Here is a 23,348-nt window from a genome sequence, read left to right as displayed (position 1 = left end):
GCATTACAATAATTTTCTCTGTGGTTACATGTATAAAACAGGATATACTCCATCCTGGGTTTCAGAAACTATAGTGGAACCTTTGGAGATGCAGGAAAATAAAAGGGCTGTGATTTATCCGTGCATAACATACCACGCACTTGGAAGCTCCTCACAATGCACAGACAAGCATGAGAAAGTCAAGATATTGGCAAATGGGAAAAGCCTGAAAACCTGAATGAAGGTGTACATCCCAGCATCTGCAACACATACATTTCCATTTTTCACCTGCTTACTACATACAATCGCAAATACACACGCAAACTATATGCCACAGCCGCAAAAAAACTCGACAATCATTGGTAATGGTCATTTATACTACAGTTGGAGCATGAGACAGGGGGTATGGGGAGAAGGCAGGAACGGGGTACTGATTGAGAATGATCAGCCATGATCACATTGAGCGGCGGTGCTGGCTCGAAGGGCCGAATGGCCTCCTCCTGCACCTATTGTCTATGAGACAGATTCATTACTGCATCTCAGACCATTTGCACTTCCAAGACATGTTCCGTTAATAATGCACTTCACGGAGGAATACATACATGTGTCCTATCTGGACAGATCTGGTTAGAGTAGAAGCCTAGAAGCGCAAAATCCTTCAACGTCTGGCAGACCACTGCCTTTAATCATCTCTAGAAATCATACATTTATAGAAATGCAACTTCGCTTAGAAGCTCAAGTAGTACAAGTAATGATTAAGTTAAGTTCAGTCCATAGTGACTCCACATGGCCTGATTCAGCTTAAACCAGCTGCACACATGCATTTTTTAAGTAGTTAGTGCCCTCCATAATGTTTGGGACAAAGACCCATCATTTATTTATTTGCCTCTGTACTCCACAATTTGAGATGTGTAATAGAAAAAAAAATCACATGTGGTTCAAGTGCACATTGTCAGATTTTATTAAAGTGTACTTTTATACATTTTGGTTTCACCATGTAGAAATTACAGCTGTGTTTATACATAGTCCCCCATTTCAGGGCACCATAATGTTTGGGACACATGGCTTTACAGGTGTTTGTAGTTGCTCAGGTGTGCTTAAATGCCCCCTTCATGCAGGTACAAGAGAGTTCTCAGCACCTAGTCTTTCCATCACCTTTAGAAACTTTTATTGCTGTTTATCAACACGAGGACCAAAGTTGTGCCAATTAAAGTCAAAGAAGCCATTCTGAGAAACAAGAATAAAACTATTAGCTATCAGCCAAACCTTTGGCTTACCAAAATCAACTGTTTAGAACATCATTAAGAAAGAGAGCACTGGTGAGCTTACTAATCGCAAAAGGACTGGCAGGCCAAGGAAGACCTTAGTTATGCAGGGAAGACATTAGTTATGCAGGGAATGGAGGGTTATGAATTATATGCAGACAGATAAGAGTTGGTTTTGGCATCATGTTCAGGACGAGCCTAGGAATGCACCTTGGCTGGCATGGATGAGTTGGGCCGAATAACCTGTTCCCATATAGCAAGTAACTCACATATCGAAGGACAAGGTTTTCAACTAGGGACATGGAAATGTCTGGAGGATGATGGAATAAGCTCCAAGTAAGTACATACAAGAAGCTCAACACCATCAGTAGAAAGCACCCCACTAGATCAATATCCCATCCACCAACTGAAACATTCATTCTTTCCATCACTGGCACACAAAATGCACTACTGTTACTTACCTAGTCAGTATATCCTAAATCCACAACTAACACTCCACAAACACAGTGGGCATAAAAAAACATCAGCCACTCTAAGTTTCCCTCCGTCACATAACAATGATCTGGATATATAATGCTCACTATCACTTTAAAGATCAATTAAAGTTGAGCAAAAATAAATGCCACTGACATCCACATCGCCAAAATTATGTGAAGAATTTTAAAAAACAGACATGTTTGGAGGCTTCCAGGGAATAATGAAACTTGTCCTGTTGGCCGAGAACATGAAAAGAGGCCCAAATCCTAGGAACAGAGGGGACTAATTACATCATGGAGGTGCCCATCTTTCCAATTAAGACGAAGGAATATAATAGTCTCTCATGATGGAACAGCTTTTATTGAAGGAGTGGGCATGTTGGTACCTGCAGAGTACCTGTGTTTGGTCTGTAGGGATTCTAAAGGGCTTCCAGATACTCAACACTTTAATCCTTCATCCCACTCCCATCCATCTGCCTATGGACTCCTACACTGTTTTGACAAGGCCCAAGTTGCACTCATATCATCATATCATATATCTACAGCCGGAAACAGGCCTTTTCGGCCCTCCAAGTCCGTGCCGCCCAGTGATCCCCGTACATTAACACTATCCTACACCCACTAGGGACAATTTTTACATTTACCCAGCCAATTAACCTACATACCTGTACGTCTTTGGAGTGTGGGAGGAAACCGAAGATCTCGGAGAAAACCCACGCAGGTCACGGGGAGAACGTACAAACTCCTTACAGTGCAGCACCCGTAGTCAGGATCGAACCTGTGTCTCCGGCGCTGCATTCGCTGTAAAGCAGCAACTCTACCGCTGCGCTACCGTGCCTCATGGCAGCCTTCCAACTCCATAATGAATCCAACAATTTTTGATAACTTGCTTTTGCTGTGTGCAACAGGACTGGCAAATTTTGTTGAGGATTATTTATCTGTAATATTCTGTTCGGTTTCCTCTCTGCAGACACTAGGCATTTCCTACAACTCTCACCTGCATTTCACAGCTTTACACGTTCTTTTCTTTGTTCTCTCCCTCCAACTGCCCTGATTAACGTATCACTCACTTAATTTCACCAAAAACTGATCACCACCACGATCCCAACCTCAACCCATCAGGACATATTCCCTTTGTCCTGTACAATACTGCAAGCCTCTGACTGTTTCTGCAATTTAAACTTAGCTTAGTTATAGATTTCACTTCCAGTGCTAATAACGGGTGTTTAACCTGAAACATGAAACTTTCTACAAATATTGCTTAACTGCTGACTGTTTCCAGCCTTCACTCATTTCCTTTGGGATGCAAGCCTTTGCTACATATCTAAGACGACTATTTACACCCTCACTTGTTCCCAGCTGATACTAGCTAGAGAAAGATCGACAGGGTTTGAAAAGTCAGTTTGTTGAAAATATTACTGTGCAGTGAGGATGTGCTCAAAGACTAGAAAAGGTTGTGATTTAGGCCAGTGGAAGATTTCAACTAAGCATGTACCCAAATATCACCATGTGAATTATTGCCAACAATGTGGTTTTATTACTTACTGCATAACAGATGTCAGAAATTTGGTTATTTATTCCTATGCAGAAAGGTTGGTTACTTATCTTTCAGCATTCATAGAGATTGTGACAGTGTGATCTATCATTTATTTATAAGAAATTAATCATCCCACCAATAACATTGATGACTATCAGCCTTCGTTTCTGACAAGTTACTATTCAAGCTGCTCAGGCAATGATTAGCTCACCATTCGTGTTGAGTTATTAAGTTGACTATTCACAGGAGATTTCACAACTTCACACAGGCACGAATATATCAAGGCACCTGCAGATTACAAGTGAAAATGGATCTTATCCACTTGATTACATGGAGCAAAAGATCAAAAATTAACTTAAGCAAGATATATATCACTTTTCACTCCCTCGTTAGCCACAGTTGTAATAAAAATAAACATGAGCCAATTTGCACGTAGCAAGATTCCACAAACAGTAATCCAGTAATAAGTATCCAGAATCTGTTTCAGCAATGTTGTCATAGAAACAAACGTTGACCAACAAAATGGCTGAACTCACCCCTTTACTTTAAAAACACTGACAAATGGAATTAGCCATTGTGTATATTCAAAGTATATTCAATAGGGCACCAAGGAATCAAACATGGAATCTGAAGAGGGAAAAGCATTGTAGAAATTCAGCCGAGATCTAACTGAATGGAAGGTCAGGCCCAAGAATTCAAACTGAAAGCTCCGGTTCAAGAGATTTGTTTTGCATCAAAATAAACTGCAGTATTTCAAAAGCCTTTCTCACCAACATTACAATCGCACCAATAGAAAGCAAATAAACTGAAATGTTTTACATTCAAATATTGCTCCATAAATGAAATTGGGTTGTCCCATTTGGAAATTATTATTATATTGCTCTAAATGTGCAATTTAAAGATAGACTTAACATTCAGTGTTTCTCCCAGAAGTGTAACACAATGAACACCAGAAGTGAGCCACCTGCCTCTCAAACCTCTGCAGCCATTTAATCAGATCACAGATGACGCCATGGCTCAAATTCATCTTTTTGCCTGTTCAGTCCAAACTTTTACTGATCTTAGACTTTAATGCATTCATATGCCAGGCATCCATGATCTTCTAAAAATTCAAAAAGCCAGCCCCGAGACTACATCTCCCAATACTAGACTCTCCACCTGGACGAAATGTCTCAACAATTACTGCAGGCCAATCTTAAAACTTTGCTTTAAGGACAAACACCACATCCCAGTTCCATGAATTAATAAAATGTTGCCAAACCTTCACAATTCTTTATTTTATGCAAAAACCTTTGCAGAAGCATTGGGGCAAATGCCTTATAAAATGTAATGTACACTATATTCACTAACTCTCCCCCTACCAGTTAAAATATCAACTTTTAGCCATAAATCTTCTCTTCATTAATCTGGGTTAACTAATTTTACAATTTTCTTGTTGCCCTGAAACTATACCTTTAGATGCAGTTTTGTTACCAATATGCATCTTTAATCAATCTATTCCTTTTTCCACTCCTTCCCCAAATAGCTGTGCTATATTTGTCACCTTTAATCTGCTTGGACAGCGTAAAAAATTAGGAACAGTATAACAAATGAGATTGTCATCTTTTACAATACAGGCTGCAGAACTACAGAATTTGTTTATTTCCTCAAATTTCTTCAAGGAGGAATTTTAAACTCATTTCTCAAAACAGCATAGAATGCAACCAAACCCATCATCAAGTTTGCACCAACTCTCTGCATTCTGCATTTCGGCAATACGTTTATCCCTTGGCAAAGACAGGGGAGTGCTTATGTAAAGCCTTTGCTATGCTTCATGTACAGATTATTATGTAGTCATTGTCAAGTTTCTGGATTGCTTTTTGTATTTGTTGAGTCTTTCTCTGACATTCTCTTTTTAATCTATACATTGCTGAACTGAAACGTCTACCCGATATTTACCTCTTTCATTTGACATTCCTCATTCTTCTCCTTTTCCTGCTTCATTGTAATCGGTACCAAAATCTCAGGTAATTTAAAAGAAAATCAGATCCTAAATTTTCAGAAACAGACGACTGAATTAACAATTCACAAGTTAATTAACAAATATTAATTACAAATTAACAACAGAAATCTTCAATTCTCTCATCCGTGTCACCTAATCTAAAACTGGCTAGTTCTCGGTTACGAAGAGTATTTATGGAAAGCCTTAAAAATAACCATAGGATGCAAGAGCAATTCTAGGCAAGTTGTCAGTACTGCTCAGAAGCAGTAGAGGGCAGCTTAAAAGATACACTCATCCCAACAGAAATAAGCAGATTGCTATAACAAAAGTCCATTCGGGTCTTAACTTTTATTCAGTGGCTTAATTCAAATAAACTGCAGACAATAAAAAGAGCATTATCCTTTATCCGATTTTCTTAATGCCATCAGATTTGAATAGTAATTTTAAAGAGATCCAAGTTAGGGACAAAATTTGATAACCAAGGAAGAATTTAAAGTTCAAACACATCAGGCAAATAACAATCCCGTCACTGTCAAGTTTCACTATGTAGGTTTGAGGCATTATGACAGATTGCAATACATGAAACACTTTCTGTGCTGTTAAAATGTTAATGTTTTATCTCAACTTAAAAATCACATTGGCACTTTAAATCAGGGTAAATAATCAATTGGCGAGTATAGATTTGTCACACTATGAACTGCAAACACAGTACCTCCATCTCTGGCATTCAAGGTTGGCAATGCAGATTCATACAAGTAGTCCAGGACTACCCTCGAAAAAGTCACCAAAAAGGCTAAAAAGACTTTTGCTCTAAATTGGATGTGACAAGGCTTGCATGACATCACTTCCTACAAGGAAGTAGCAGCTCAAGTGACAGCGAAGCTTCACTCCCAAACAAGCTCAATGGTTTCCATGCACACTTCGATAGGGAGAACACTGATATAGAACACCCAAGACCCTCGATGGCATCATAATCGCAGTCACCAAGGCCAATGTCATAAGACCTTTCATGAGCATGAACTCTCAGAAAGCATCTGGATCTAATGATATACCATGTCATCTTCTCAAAGCCTGTATGGACCAACTGACTGGGGTTTTTGCAGACATCTTCAACCTCTCATTACTGAGCTCACCTGCTTTAAACGGCTTCAATAATACTGGTGCCCAAGAAGAGCAAGATGACAAGAGTTGCAGCTCGCCTGCAGTCTGTCTGTCTTTCTTCTTTCTTAGAAACTTTCTAAAATCTTTCTTCAACAGAGATGTGACTTATTTCCATGTTGTATTTCCGTTCGTGCTACGGCCCAACATCGAGGAGTTGGTGGCCTCCAGCTGGGATCGACCTCAAGGGCTCCGGTCGCAGATCCTGTGGACTTACCATCTCTGAGCTGACTGGCTTTTGAAGGCTATGGTGGCACTGTGCCTGCGACTCTACCTGCGGAGGCATCGGTCGCGGGCTCTGTGGACTGTAACATCAGGGGCTCGCAGGTCCCTGGTTGGCAACCAACTTTTGAGAGCTCCAGCCAGAGCAGCTTCGACCACCCTAAATTGCAAGGCTGTACCCCGACTCTCTCCCCTCCCACCCCCTTCTCTACCCCTCTCTCTCTCGCCGTGGTGGTCACTGTATTTTTTCTGTTTTATAAATAATTGTATACCTACGGTATATACATTTTCCAATATTTCAAGCTCTTTAAAAATTGAATATTATTTGTTTGTTGCCATATAACCCTAATGTAAACTAACCTAATGTAACCTAATCTAACCTAACCTAGTTTACCCTTTCCTAATCTAATCTAACGTAACCTAGTCTAAACTTTGAGTTCATTAAATTTATAAAACTCACTTTATTTTTTTCCTACAGCCCACAAAAATGTGCCAAATATATAATGTGGCCCTCATGCTGAAAAGTTTGGAGGCCCCTGACCTAGATGACTGTAGCGCCCACAAAGCAAGGAAGCCCAACACCATTCCCCACAAAGCAATCTGCTTAACTAGCAGCTAATCCAATTTCTTAAACATTACCCCCTCCACTACTGGTCCCGATGGCTCTCATATGCTCTATCCACAAATTCATACTGCATTAGCTTGCCATGACTTGTTTGACAGCAACTTACAAAACTCACAACCTTTACACCTTGCAGGGTAGAACCATAGCATAGGAACACCATCACATTCATGTTCTATTTCACATTACATATAATCCAGACCTCGAAATACATTACCATACTTTGTTGGGTTAAAATGCTTGATCTCCTTATCTAAAAGCACAGCTGAACTACTTTACCACAGAAACTGCAATGGCTCAACAAGACATCCCAACAACCATACTTTCTTTGCTAATTAGCTATGGGTATTAAATGAGCCTTCCCAATCTTACATTATTTTTAAATAGTTAAGCCACTAGGTGGAGCTCCATGCAACTGAAACATGATTACATCACACAAAATGAAGGTACTGTACACAGATTGAAAGTGAAGGTACAAAGATCAAGAGAAAACATGGCATGCTGTTTCCAGACTCATTCTGCTGGATCAACGAAGGATCTATTCTTGTACCCTCTCATTCGGGCACTACTTTGACATTAACCAAAAAGAGAAACTTGGTCCCTTGCCACACATCAAAGAATTTTTAAAATTGGAAAACCAATCATAGAGCCCCCTACTGTACTCCCTAGTACACACATGACTGTGTGGCCAGGTTCAGCTCAAACTCTATCATCAAGTTTGCTGATGACACTGTGGTGGTGGGCCAGATCTCCGACAACGATGAGAAGGCCTACCGGGAGGAGGTGGCTGATCTGGCGCTCTGGTGTCGGGACGATATCCTCCTCTTGAATGTCAAAAAAACTAAGGAGCTGATTGTGGACTTTAGAAGGGCTCAACATCCAAGGACGTACATGCCACTGGAAATAAATGGGTCTACTATGGATAGGGTGAGCAGCTTTAAATACCTGGGAGTTCACATCAAAGAGGATCTGACATGGACAACACACAATGCCGCACTGGTGGGTAAGGCAAGGCAGCGCCTTTACCACCTCAGACAGCTGAGGAAATTCAGTGTCTCTGAGGATCCTTTAATACTTCTACTCTGGGGCTGTAGAGAGCATCCTGTCCGGCAACATCTCAATCTTATAATACTCTCCTAGACACTGACATTCCGTCATCAGAATCTTATAGACGAGCATGGGAGGACGAATTGAATCAACTTATAATGCAAGATATATGGGATGAAAGTTTACAACATATACACCAATGTTCATTAAATACTAGACATTCCTTAATACAATTTAAAATAATACATAGATTACATTATTCGAAGACGAAATTAAATAGGATTTTTCCTAGTATCTCTCCTATTTGTGATAAATTTGTGATAAATGTCAATTTCAAGAAGCTAATTTAACTCATATTTTCGTAACTTGTATAAAAATGCAAAACTTCTGGTTGGATTTTTAAAATAGTTTCTAAAGTTATTAACAAGCAATTGGATATGGATCCAAAATTAATTATATTAGGATTATCAGAACATACTACAAACTTTACAACAAGTCAGGTACATTTTCTTGATTACAGTCTAATAACTGCGAAAAAATTAATACTTAAATTTTGGAAAAAAACAATAACCCCCACAATTAAAATGTGGACTACGGAAATGACAGAGACCCTGCATTTGGAAAAAATAAGATTTGCCTTAATTGACAAACCTGAGTTATTTTTAAAAATATGGTCTCCATTTATTGAATTTTTAGAAAAGTAAATGGGTTTGGCACAGGACTAAAATAAAAAAATTAAATTAAAAGTTGAAACTTGAGTTAAGGGTTGGATGTACAATTGTGGTTATTGTCTCCCGGATCTACTCCCTTTAATTTTTATAGTTATATCTTTTTTTTTTTTTAATCCTTTTATTCTCTCTTCCCAATAGTTTATAGTTTTTTTTTCCTTTCTTCTTTATTTTTTATTTTCTCTCTTTAATTTTTTTTTAATTGAAGCTATGTAAGAACTCTGTAACAAATGTGTCTTTTATTTCTATTTGTACATATATTTCAAACATTAAAAAAATTTTTTTTTTTTAATTATTAAAAAAAACATCTCAATCTGGTTTGGGTACAGCTCTGCCCAGGACAGGAAGGCCCTGCAGAGTGTAGATCGTTCGGAACTACACTCACCCCCCTGCAGGACCTATACATCAGGAGGTGTAGATCAAGAGCAAGCAAGATTACCGATTCCCTCCTCCCCCTTTATGCATTCCACAGGGTAAACTCTGACTCCATGGTCTACTCATTCCTTCCTATCCACCCCTCCCTCTTGCCTGGGATATTACCTGCAACCATAGGGGGATTGCACGCAAGGTCAAAGGGCGTGATGCACGAAGTCGCCCAAGCCACCTGGAGGACATGGCAGCTTCCGGCATACACTAGCTAAACATGCAACACGTACATTCTGACCTTGCAAAAAAGGCCAAAATGGTCCATTTTTATGCTGCAAAAAATGAGGAAGAAGCTGGATGATCTGGCGGAGGAAGAGGCACCAGGAGAAGGGCTGCTCAGCTCACAGATGCAAGAAGCACCTGAGAAGACATCTGTCCAGCTGGCGGGATAAGGGGAAACGCGGCCGGGAAGGGAGGCAGGAGAGCAAAGCCGATAAGCAGAGGGCCGCCGACCGGCCGGCGGAGGAGGAGGAAAGGACGGGGTTCAGCGAGCTGTGAGAGGAGCAGGGGGAAGAACCCAAGCCGAGGGGCCTGGAGGTCTGAAGGGACAGAACCAGCAAGCGCTGGAAGTCAGCGAACCGCCTGAGGGCGAAGGGCCCAGGGAGCCCTGCTCGACGGCCTTGGAGGAGGTTGAAGAGGAGGAGTGGCATGTCGAGCCCAAAGAGGAGGAGGAAGAGGTCCGGGGAGAGGCCGATTGGCAGCGGAGGCCGAGCAGCAGCAAGAGCTGGGCTGTGCGCTAAGTGCCGAGGTGGAGGATCAGGCCACGGCTCTGCTTGGCGGCCCCAGCCAAGAGGTGTTGAGCACCGGTCAAGGGAAAACGGAGCCTGACTGACGGAGATGGCGAGCAGGGAGAGGGGCTGGAGGGCCAGCAGGAGCGGCGAGGGGCCGAAGAACAGCAGGAAGCGAGGCGCGGAGCAGAAGCACCGAGCCTGGAGGAGCGAAGGAATGGGGAGAGGTGTCGGGATGCCCGGAACGCCGGGAGGGAGCCGGAGACGCGCTGATGGGTGAAGACAGGTGAAGCCGAGCTGCAGCAAAGCGCAGCCGCAACATTCAACTACAACACCCTCTCAAATTAGGACCGACGAATTGTTCCACAACAGAAGTCGTTCCAAACATAAAATAGAAGAAAAAGACTAAGCTGCACTGAAAAGCATAGTAAGTGACTGCCTGCAGTACATGGCTTGCACTCCAGAAGGCGTTGAGTGGCAACAGTACAGGTCAGGGGTCATGACCTCGCCTGCCGTGCAATCCCCCTATAGGAAGTGCAACACCTGCCCCTACATCACCATATAGGAATCTCTTCCATCACAACCGTACAGAACAGCATTTCGAGATGAGGCCAAGATTCATGTGCATCTCCTCCAACCTGACATTTGCATTCAATGCTCGTGATTTTTTTTCTACATTGGTCACGGGGAGAAAGTACAAACTCCGTACAGTACAGCACCCGTAGTCTGGATCGAACCCGAGTCTCTGGCGCTGCATTCATTGTAAGGCAGCAACTCTACCGCTGCGCCACAGTGCCGCCAGTTGCATATCTTTTCAATTCTGCTTTCCATTTCCACATCAAACTATATGTCCTTGAATGTCTCCTCTGCAACTGCAAAGCCAGACTAGAACACCACCTCATTTTCCACTTGGACAACCAGTAACCCAAATGGGTGACCATTGAATTTCCAACACTTCCAGTGTTCCTTGCCCACTCTCATCAGCCCACCCAAGTTCTCTCTTCCCTTTGTTCATATTTTCCATAGACTGCATCTCCACCTCTCCCCCCCCCCCCTCCCAAACACACCCTCACCCTCCCTCATCTGGTTCCATCTGTCCATCATTCACATACCCATCTACCTGGACTTTTTCCTTCCTGCATTACTTTCCCTATGCACCTACCCAACCAATATGGTTCCATCTGCCATAAAGTTAAAACAGAACTGCAGATGCTGGTTGTATACCAAAGAGAGAAATATCATATCATATATATACAGTCGGAAACAGGCCTTTTCGGCCGTCCAAGTCCGTGCCGCCCAGCGATCCCCGTACATTAACACTATCCTACACCCACTAGGGACAATTTTTACATTTACCCAGCCAATTAACCTACATACCTGTACGTCTTTGGAGTGTGGGAGGAAACCGAAGATCTCGGAGAAAACCCACGCAGGTCACGGGGAGAACGTACAAACTCCTTACAGTGCAGCACCCGTAGTCAGGATCGAACCCGAGTCTCCGGCGCTGCATTCGCTGTAAAGCAGCAACTCTACCGCTGCGCTACCACTCTGTGGTAACTCAGAGGGTGAGGCAGCATTTCTGGAGAAAATGGACAGTTGGCGTTTTGGCTCATTTTCCTTCTTCAGATTGATAGTAAGGGGGCAGGGAAAGGGGGGAAAAAATGGAAGTGAAAAAGGGCTGGACAAATCATGGTCAGCAACAGATCACCTCAGGCAAGGGGTTTCCTGATAGGCAGATTGATGGACAAAGGTTGGATTATAGTAACATGTGTGAGCCTAAGAGGGATATATAGTTTCAAACTGTGAAGTTTGTTAACTGACTTGGGGGGGGGGAAGAAAGGGAGGTGCTTGCAGAATTGACCTAAAATTGTAGAATACAATGTACATACTGTTGGGTTTTAAGTGGAATGAGGGGTGCTGTTCCGCCAGTTTGCGTATATACTCACTAAAGTAGAGGAGCCCCAAGACAAAAAGGACCAAAAAAAAGACAAAAAAATGGACCAAAGTGATTAGGAACAGAGGCCTCGGCAGACAGAGCGCAAGTGTTCAGCAAAATATAGGTAGAATTTAAAGGGATGAATTCTACTTTCAAGGGCTCACTCAGCCAATAGATTTCCCAACGTCGATTAATTTACCTTGGGGATTGTAACCAGGTTATGAATGAGTTCAATGAAACAATTGCTTGACTAATGTTAGATACAATGGCTTCCACTTGGGTACCAACCCCACTTATACTGGGTTTAGGCGATTTGTCAGTCAATTCATGCAATATTTCCGTATGTTCATATCTACCAGTTTGCTGAACAAATACACTGTAGTCTAATAATGTGTAGCAAAGTCTGTAACCTCCAAAGTTAGAGAATAGATCACAAAGTCACAGAAATACAGCACAAAAGAACTACAGGACAGATTCCCATTCTTGAAGGATATTAGGGTTACATATTAAAAACGTATGGTCATTTGTGTGGAGACAAAATAACAGATTTATCAAATTCAATTTCACAACCAGCTGCAAAAGGAATTTAAATGCAACATCAGGTCATTAAATCCAGTACCAATAAGCTAATGTATCACAAGCAACAGACTATATGCAACCGACATCTTGGGTTTTATGAGAACACATGCATTCTTGGCTTCTGCAGCCAGTGCAATGCACTGGATCAGGTATTCAAACATGAATTAAATCACAGGGAACGCCAATTTGACCCATAATAATTTTCAGACACGACAATAAAATAAGTTGTATTTTCAAAATGTGCCACTCGGTGCCAATTGATAATCCTAGAATTGTCAAACCCATAGTTTAATTGCTGTGAGAGGCAAGGGTATGGTTTTTAAATTAGTTATGCGATAGCTAATAATGGGCCATTTTTACCATCCACAATGAAATATTGGTATTGAGAAAATATCAAATCCACTTTTTCTATGTTAAGACCAGGCATCAGAGAAATTTCACAACTTCGACAAATTGATCCCTGTAATCCTCTACCATATTGCTCAGAAAGCACACTGAAAGATTCCTGTTTACAAACATTCATCCAGCAGAAGCCAGTTCAGGTCACCTTCTCCACTTTAAAAATATCACCTCACTTGAAGCAGCAATATGCAGATATGAATACACAAATCTTTGCCACACAGCTGTGAAGATTATTACAATTCAAAGAGCCAACTTAAAAAAAAAAATTTTTGAAAAAAATCACAGCTATGCCAACTACTCTACTGCGTCCTGTATGGATTCTAGATCACTCAGTTCCTCCATCTCTGTTGTATATGCGCTAACGTGCTGGTGCCTCTGAAATGTATCCGTTCTGTCTGAACTTTGGTTACCCCTCTATCATTGTTAACAGTCATTGTCTGCATTTCATCTATTTCCAGTTCTCAGCCCCTCTCCTCCAGGACAGAATAGAGATAAATCCTTGGTCCTCATCTGCCACCTCACCAACTGCATTTAGCAGCGCATACTCCCCAATTTTTGTTACCTTCAACCAGATTCCACCAACAGACGCATTCAGCATTTCACAGGGACAGTCCATTCACAACTCCCTGGTCAACTCTTCTATTTACTATACCACCCCCCTATGTTATGATACTTTCCCCTTTCACCATCCAAGAACCCAAAGGGTCTTTCCAGATGAAGCAGAGATTCACTTGTACACCTTCCAATCTAGTGCACAGCATTAGGTGTTCACAATGGGGTCTTCTCAAGATTGCAGAAACTAAACGCATATTGGGCGATTGCTTGGTGAAGCATCTGTCTTCAGTCCACGTGCAATCCTGAGCTTCTCATGTTTGTCACTTTAATTCCCACTCTGACCTATTGGTCTGTGGCCTTCAATCCTACTACAATGAGCCCCAGAGCACATTTAAAGAACAGTAACTCATCTTCTTTCTGGGCACATTGCACCATCTAGACTCAATATTGAATTTGAAAGCTTGGTTTCTCAGACTGTAACATTAGTTCAGCTCGTTTTTTCCTTCCTTGCTTCTTTCTCTGGGAAAGGAGGATGTGCCCAAATCGACAAACTGGACTTCTTCTGATCTGCATTTGACAACACCCACATTCCATAGTCACTCATTGACCCGATAACATTGTTTACAACTTATTCTCATGGTCACCCCAACGTTGCCCTATCTGTGACAGTCCCCTCCCCCACCCTCACTGCAGCTTTACAAGCTTCTTTTGTCCTCTTTTCAGTTCTGAACTATTTAAATGACTTGGATGAAAATGTCATGGGGTAGTTAGTAATTTCACAGACAACACAAAAATTGGTGGAGTTGTGGAGAATGAAAAAGGCTGTCAAAGGTGTTGCAAGATGTAGATCAGCTCTAGATATGGAGGGAGAAATGGCAGAATGGAATTTAATCAAAGAAAGTATTAGTGTTGGGTGGTGAATATGACAAGCAGGTATACGGTAGGGTAGACAGTCAGAACTTTATTTTAAGAATGGGTGATGTTTAGTGTCGGACTGACCCAAAACGTCCCCCATCCTTTTTCTCCAGAGATGCTGCCTGCCAACTCACTTGTTGCCTGGACTTAGGCACCCACTGCCTTCTAGCTATTCCCAACCTCACATTGCACGGTGTAGGTGAAGATGTCAGGAATAAGCCGACCTGTGACGGCTAGAAGTTTTCTACATGGCCCAGCCAAGAATAAGTACATTCTGCCCCATAGTTTTTTGGGGAAAGGAATCTTGTCATCCCCACAGCCTGGCCACTAACATCAACATGACAACCTCCAAAGTAGTTTTGGTATGTTATACTGTTGTATCAACCTACTAACAAGGTTGCTTCCAACAACATCCTGCTACAATCAGCACAAGGAAACCAAGATGAGAATAATCGAGAGGCACCAATTTCAAAATAAAAAATACAAATGAGAGCTGCCAGATTGAACTGCTTTGAGAAACATTTGAAAGTGGTGCATGCAAAGCCAAAAGGATAAACTCCAGTTAGGCCTACTCTGCCAAACAACAAGCTTAATTATCTGAAGAGCACAAACCCAAAACATCTCCTACCCATGTTCTCCAGAGATGCTGCCTGACCCACTGAATTACTCCAGCACTTTGTGCCTTGTTTGATAAACCAGCAACTGCAGTTAATGTATCCCCAGTCTTCATTTTACTATTTTGCTTGTTAAGCACCACTTGTAACATTCAGAATTACATTCTTTGTATCCATCAGTGTCAGCCATAACCGAGGGGGCCTAAGATCCATCAGTGTAAATGGATGAGGCATAGGTTGAAGGATGGGGCAAAGAGTCATGGGTATCAAAGCTTTCATTATAAAATAATTCCTGACAAAATCCAGTTCATTAAAACTGCCATGTGTTATTATATAAACCTAGTCCAGGGATTGTATATTCCACCAAATTAGGTTCAAGATCAACAAGCTGGTGTTTATAGTAATTAATTCATTTTTTTTAAAACACAGAATAAAAGCTGGTTAAGACCCTCTTACAAACCAAAGTATAAATAATGCAAGTCATAAGTTCACTCACAATGAAAGATTAATGTATAGTCCAAGTGTTCGCTTTAATGGTGCGAAAAACTATTTTAAATGGTTTATTTAACCACAAAAGACTCTCCTCAAGTCATCTGGAACCAAGTTGTGGAGTCCCCTTCCAAAACACTCATTTTAAGAATCTTTTGAAATTAACTCCCTTCCTGGTTCTTCAGGTTCAGTATTTATTCTGTTTTTGCTGGATTACCATCCTGTAAAGTACCGTGGGATGATTGACCAATTTTATAGCATTAATTACATGCAAACTGCGTTCTACACTGTTGAGACTTGGGACTACACGGTTAAAGTGACTTACGCCAGGTTATCCACTTTTATTAAAAAAGTACCATTAAAAGTGTTGAAAGTTTCTAGAAGGCTGAAGGAATGATTTTCAACAGGAGCTTGTAGAAAGCAGAGGTGTGAAAATAACTGGTGGGAAGGAATGCAGGAGCAGAGGAGTTTGCATGGAAACAACATTAACAGGAAAAGATCAACAACATTAAATTTATTCCACATCATGAATGATGAAGCATCATATTAGGCAACCCCTTACGCAACTGATGCAAATAAATTAGGAAACTTTCTCCGAGATTTTCAGGTGGTTTAAATACTCACTCGGGAAAATGAACACATGAACCACTCATTTTCTGCTTCATCATATACAGTGCCCTCTATAATATTTGGGACAAAGACCCATCATTTATTTATTTGCCTCTGTGCTCCACAATTTGAGATTTCTAATAGAACAAAAATCACATGTGGTTAATGTGCACATTGTCAGATTTTAATAAAGGCCATTTTTATACATTTTGGTCTCACCATGTAGAAATTACAGCAGTGTTTATACATAGTGCTCCTATTTCAGGGCACCATCATGTTTGGGACACAGCAATGTCATGTAAATGAAAGTAGTCATGTTTAGTATTTTGTTGCATATTCTTTGCATGCAATGACTGCTTGAAGTCTGCAATTCATGGACATCACCAGTTGCTGGGTATCTTCTCTGGTGATGCTCTGCCAGACCTGTATTGCAGCCATCTGTAGCTTATGCTTGTTTTGGGGGCTAGACCCTTCAGTTTTCTCTTGAGCATATAAAAGTCATGCTCAATTGGGTTCAGATCAGGTGATTGACTTGGCCACCACTCTAGAATTGACCATTTTTGAGCTTTGAAAAACTCCTTTGTTGCTTCAGCAGCATGTTTGGGATTATTGTCTTGCTGTAGAATGAACGGCCAGCCAATGAGTCTTGAGGCATTTGTTTGAACTTGAGCAGATAAGATGTGTCTATACACTTCAGAATTCATTATGCTACTACCAGCAGCAGTTGTATCATCAATGAAGATAAGTGAGCCAGTACCTTCAGCAGCCATACGTGCCCAGGCCATAACACCCTCACCACCGTGTTTCACAGATGAGATGATATATTTTGGATCTTGGGCAGTTCCTTCTCTCCTCCATATTTTGCTCGTCATCACTCTGATATAAGTTAATCTTTGTCTCATCAGTCCACAAGACCTTTTTCCAGAACTGTGGTCGCTCTTTTAAATACTTCTTGGCAAACTTTAACCTAGCCATCCTATTTTTGCACCAACCAGTGGTTTGTATCTTGCAGTGTGGCCTCTGTATTTCTGTTCATGAAGTCTTCTGCAGACAGTGGTCATTGACAAATCCACACCCAACTCCTGAAGAGCGTTTCTGATCTGTCGGACAGGTATTTGGAGATTTTTCTTTATTATAGAGAGAATTTTTCTCTCATCAGCTGTGGAGGTCTTCCTTGGCCTGCCAAGCTCACCAGTGCTCTCTTTCTTCTTAATGATGTTCCAAACAGTTGATTTTGGTAAGCCTAATGTCTCTAACAGTTTTGTTCATGTTTCTCAGTCTCATAATGGCTTCTTTGACTTTCATTGGCAGAACTTTGGTCCTCCTGTTGATAAATAGCAATAAAAGTTTCCAAAAGTGTTGGAAAGACCGGAGGAAAGACTGGGTGCTGAGAACTCTCTTATACCTGGATTGAGGAGGCAATTAAACACACCCGAGGAATTACAAACACCTGTGAAGCCATGTGTCCCAAACATGATGATGCCCTGAAATGGGCGGACTCTGTATAAACACAGCTCTAATTTCTACATGGTGAAAACAAAATGTATAAAAATGGCCTATAATAAAATCTGACAATGTGCACTTTAACCACATGTGACTTTTTCCATTACAAATTTCAAACAGAGGCATATAAATAAATGATGGGTCTTTGTCCCAAACATTACAGAGGGCACTGTAAATCCAAGCAAACTGTAAATGGATTGTTTCCTGGCCATGCCTCTTCTATCCTCCCACGCAAACATATTAGCGAGGGGTAGAGTGGCAACAGAGTACTAAATATGTTCATCTAAACTCCAATTTAAACTTTACTATCATTTTTGGGGATGGGAAATAAAGTATCTGTTGAACAATTAAACCACAAGAAATGAAATATGTAAGTTAGTACTATGAATTCAACCATAAGGCTACACTGCATTAACAAATACAATTGGGTGTCCTGCGCATTTAATATTCCATGGCAAGGAACTTTTAGAAAAGACAGCGAGTTGGGAAAAAAGGGTCAGCACCATTGATTAAAAACAATTAGGAAATATAATTGTGGTAAGATTAATCAAACAACAAAAAAAACCAAATGGAGTTATTGGAATATTAAAAAATTGATTTTCTGATGATGATGATATAGTGAGGTGAAAAGCATGGATATGAATGAAGCAGGTACAAAATTAATTAATAGCAATTTTAAACATTGTTCAAGATCCCACAAAGTCACATGGGCACATAATTACACCAATATGATTGACATTTTGATAGACAAAAAAAGCTTGACAGGGTAAGTTTTCCCAGCTGACGTGTCTGCAACCAAATGTCAACTGTCTCAAAATAAAAGGGTCAGCCATTCAGGATTGAGATGAAAAGAAATTGCTTTACCCAGAGGGTGGTGAATCTTTGGAATTTTCCCGCCAAGAGGGTTTTAGAGGCTCAGTCACAGAATCTATTTAGGACAGAAGTTATAGAGTCTACAGCACAGAAAGAGGCCCTTCGGCCCATCGTGTCCGCGCCGCCCGTTACCAAACAGTCTAATTTTAATCCCATTTTCCCACATTTGGACCGTAGCTCTGAATGTTGTAGCATTTCAAGTGCCCATCCAAACACCTCTTAAACGTTGTGAGTGTTCCCGCCTCCACCACCACACCAGGCAGTGAGTTCCAGACTCCAACCACCCTCTGGGTGAAAAAGTTATTTCTCACATCCCCCCGAAACCTCCCTCCCCTTACCCTGTATCTATGTCCCCTCGTTGTTGAACCTTCCACCAGTGGAAGAAGTTCCCCGCCATCTACCTTATCTATGCCCCTCATGATCTTGTACACCTCGATCATGTCCCCTCTCAGCCTTCTCTGCTCCAGGGAAAACAACCCCAGTCTGCTCAGTCTCTCCTCATAGCCAAGGCCCTTCATCCCTGGCAGCATCCTGGTGAATCTCCTCTGCACCCTCTCCAAAGCTATCACATCCTTTCTATAATGTGGTGACCAGAACTGTACACAATACTCCAGCTGCGGCCTCACCAGTGTTCTGTACAATTCCATCATTACCCCCTACTTTTATATTCGCTGCCCCGGCTAAAGAAGGCCAGTAACCCATATGCCTTTTTGACCACCCTGTCCACCTGTCCTGCTGCCTTCAAGGACTTGTGTACCTGTACTCCAAGGTCCCTCTGTACCCCTGTCTTCCCTAGGGTCCTTCCATTCATGGTGTACTCCCTCTCCAAGTTATTTCTGCCAAAGTGCATCACCTCGCACTTTTCAGGATTAAATTCCATCTGCCACTGCTCCGCCCATCTGACCATCTCATCTATATCTTCCTGCAGCTTGCAGATCCCTAAAAGTTGGTGGATTATTAGACAGAAAAGGAATGAATGGATATGGGACTAGTGCAAGAAAATGGCAGAGGTAAAAAATCAGCCATTATCTTATTGAAGGTGTGTAGGAAAATAACTGCAGATGCTGGTACAAATCGAAGGTAACACAAAATGCTGGAGTAACTCAGCTGGTCAGGCAGCATCAAGGAGAGAAGGAATGGATGCTAGTTCTTATTGAATGCTAGTGCAAAACAAGCATTCACATGGCCTGCACCCTTTTCTATTTTTCTTGAAAGGATCTACATTTATATAGCATGTTCAACAATCTCAAGACATACCAATGCATTTAATAGCATTTAGCTCAGAAATATAAATGATAATTAAACAAAGAAAATCATGTTTAGCTACTCAGATAGTATTTTCAGAGTATGCTACTGGTAGAATAAAGGGTAGAATTAGCAGATGTGGTGTATTTGGATTTGAGAAAGTTTTCAGTAAAATCCACCTGGAAATGGATAATATATTGACATGAATTGAACATTGGTTATTGAAAATTCAAAGAACACAAATAAAAAACTCTTTCACAAATTATGAAACTATGATCATCAGAGGAACAACATGCATTGTGCTAGGGCTCCAACGATTGGTGATCCACATCATGATTGGTAGCACTTTGTCTGAAGGGACCAAATACCCTGTTTCTCAGTTTGCTTACAATAATAAACTAAGGACAGTAAGGAGAACAGCATAAAAAGGCTTCAAGGGAATAGGGATAAGTGAGTGCAAACATAGCAAATAGAATATAATACAGGAAAAACATGAGGTGCATATAATGAGAAAAATTGAATACTTGTTAAATGGCAAGAGATTTGGTAATGTTAATGTTCAAAGGGATCATACACTGATATTGTAACACAATTGTGTATAAGTACACAATTTCACTATTAGAGCCTGACAAACAGACCTAATTTTAGGGAGGACTAATGGGTATGTTTGCCTTTATTATAAAAGGATTTGAAAACATAAATATGGACATTTTGGTGCAAAAGTGTAGGGCCCCGAGAGACCACATCTAGAGTGCTGTGTAGTGTTTTGATTTCCTTATCCAAAAAGGGACGCACAAGCCATAAAATAGGTGTGTAAGATTCACATGACTGGACCCAGGGATTGTTGATTAGCACAGGTGTCAGGGGTTACAGAGAGAAGGCAGGAGAATGGGGTTAGGAGGGAGAGATATATCAGTCACGATTGAATGGCAGAGTAGACTTGATGGGCCAAATGGTCTAATTCTGCCCCCATCACTTACGACAGGTAACTTTACTGAATGACGAGAGATCATGTAAACTGGACCTATATTCTCTAGACTTTAGAAGATTAAGAAATATCAAAATATAGAGAATCGTTTACAGATCAGATGCAGAAAGGACATTTCCCATGGCCAAAGAGTTCAGGATGAGGGAATCAGTCTCCAGATAACCAATTAGGATAAGGTATGCCACAAGGATGAGGTAAGAAACCTTCATTCTACAGTTGATGAATCTTTGGAATTCTCTGCCCCAGAGTGCTATGCAGCCTCAGTCAATGTGTTAATTCAAAACAAATTGATATTTTTTTGGACATTTTTAAGAGAGATCTTTCAACATACGACAGTCCCGCCATTCCGGGAATTAACCTAGTAAACCTACGCTGCACGCCCTCAATAGCAAGAATATCCTTCCTCAAATTTGGAGACCAAAACTGCACACAGTACTCCAGGGCTAAAGGAATCATGGGATGTGGGGAATCAAGGGATGTGGGGAAAAAGCAGGAACGGGGTACCGATTTTAGATGATCAGCCATGATCATATTGGGCTGAATGGCCTGCTCCTGCACCTATTTTTCTATCAATTCTGTTTTCTATCTATCCGTGTAAATTAGGTTGAAACGCGAATGTAAAGGCTGTTGCTTGTAGAAGGTTGACATTATAAAATTAGGTTACTGAACCACAAATCAGCACGGATAACACATTAACGTTCAAACGACATTCAGTTCACTAAACTACAAGTCACAAAAGTGTGGATTGACTTCGTATTGATCCAATCCCTGTTCACCCAATGGTACTATGCATTTATAGCAGGTGCCGCACATCCCTACACGCAAGTGCGTAGCTTAACTGCTCTGCCTTCTGATCCAGGGAACCATTATTTCTACAAGCTGCTACAGTTACGGCAAGGGAAGGCGGGATTCGGGAGATGTACAAGATTTAAAGAGAAAACGAATTGGAGCGGGTTGGTGTCATTGTGCTCGCCTTTCAGTCCCTTGATTGAATTCCGATTCCACTTGGATTTGCTCCCTCACGACCGCTGCACCAGTCGGGTTCAGTGAGTGACTTGCCCAGAGGGGGAAAAAACGATTCCAGCTCACAGGAGGGGATGGGGCTGCCCATGAGATAACGTGTCAAAGGACGCCATGGTTCAAGGGGCGACCTTCGGCTCTCTATTCCAGCTGTTTGGGGAGGTGGGTTTACAGGGCATCCCCGCCCCCCGGTCGAAGTGGGGGGGGGGGGGGGCGCGAGCGGGCCCGCGAGGTCCCCTGGCTGCACGGAGGTTTGGGCGCAACGGCCGCGCCTCGAGGCCCACCTGGGCGCCCCAACCGCCGTGTCGCGCGCTCTCGCTCACCACGCGAGGTTCCACTGCGCGCTCCCGCTCACCACGCGAGCTGTGCAGACGTGCCGAGTCCATGGAGCTTCCGAGTCGGCGTTGCCGGGTTGGATCCTAGCGCTCACATGGAGGCCACCGCTTCCTACCCAACCCTTGTGGCTGCCATGGCGGGGGGATCCCGCCTTACCGGCTACTACTCTTATGCCTTAAAAGGAGACGTGCAAATAAAAGGAGGTCTGACGCTTATCCTCAGCCTCCCAGCCCCACTTTTGCAACAAATGAAGCGGTGCTTTGGGAGTGTGGGCTGGGGGACAGCGGGCCCGGCAGCGGTGTGGCGTGTTGAGAGAATTTACTCTGGGCGGATTTAACCAGGGGAGCGGGAAGATAAACAATTAAAATCATGAAACAAACTTCACGTTGCCGTCACGCTGGGCCTGGCTTACTTACCGGCATGCGCCGCTCTGGTCACTAAGTCAGAAGCTGGCCCGATCGTGAGGTGGTTTCTCCGGCAGAAACGTGCTTGTCCCCTGGTTCGTCGTGAGATTGAGTCGCGTCCCGGGACTGTTGCTGTTGTCTTTATTGTCAATTCAGAATGGTCTAAACCGCCATGTTAACCCTAATGCGAGCTGAGGGAGCGATTCTGACACTCTTTATACCAACGGGAGAGAGGAGGCGGAGCGGCCGCTGAGTCCCTTGTGGGTGGAAACAAGGGAGACACCGAGGTACTCTGCTTATGACTGCGAGAGGGGAAAACCAGATACCGCCCCTCCACGCAATGTGCGCCGTTTTGAACCAAACATCCGTGTCGTGCCACGAATACCAACACCACCTGCGCCATAAATATCAGCACCCCAGCCGCGGTGTTAATGTGATGTGGCTACGATTTGTACCATAAATATTAGCACTATCTCCGTCACAATTAAACAGTAATAGGCGGTTCATTAAAACCAGCAACGCGACTGGCAGTGCGGGAACCCTTGTTACCAGCACGGGGGTCGCCCCTTCCAGAATTGCCAGCAGTCAGCACCAGATAAACCAGCGTCCCATAGAACTTTGAGATGTTTTGCAATTTAAAGATACTACAAAGATCAAACTGGAATCCTATGAACAGCAGCACCAACAATTACAGCAAGTTAGTAGATATAA

The 23,348-nt window shown here is 42.2% G+C and overlaps 1 protein-coding gene across 2 annotated transcripts in view; it reads right to left on the bottom strand.

Moving 5' to 3' along the window:
• LOC144591939 (sodium-dependent phosphate transporter 2-like) overlaps positions 1-22,925 on the bottom strand; it is a 65,017-nt gene extending 42,092 nt beyond the window's left edge. For both annotated transcript variants that reach the window (XM_078395978.1, XM_078395976.1), the window contains exon 1: positions 22,650-22,925. The gene's annotated coding sequence lies outside the window, so the exon portion shown is untranslated. The remainder of the gene's footprint in view (positions 1-22,649) is intronic.
• Positions 22,926-23,348: the final 423 nt, after the last annotated feature.

Source organism: Rhinoraja longicauda, chromosome 3, assembly GCF_053455715.1.
Source record: "Rhinoraja longicauda isolate Sanriku21f chromosome 3, sRhiLon1.1, whole genome shotgun sequence".
NCBI classification, from domain to species: Eukaryota; Metazoa; Chordata; class Chondrichthyes; order Rajiformes; family Arhynchobatidae; genus Rhinoraja; species Rhinoraja longicauda.
This window is presented reverse-complemented; position numbering and strand designations above follow the sequence as displayed.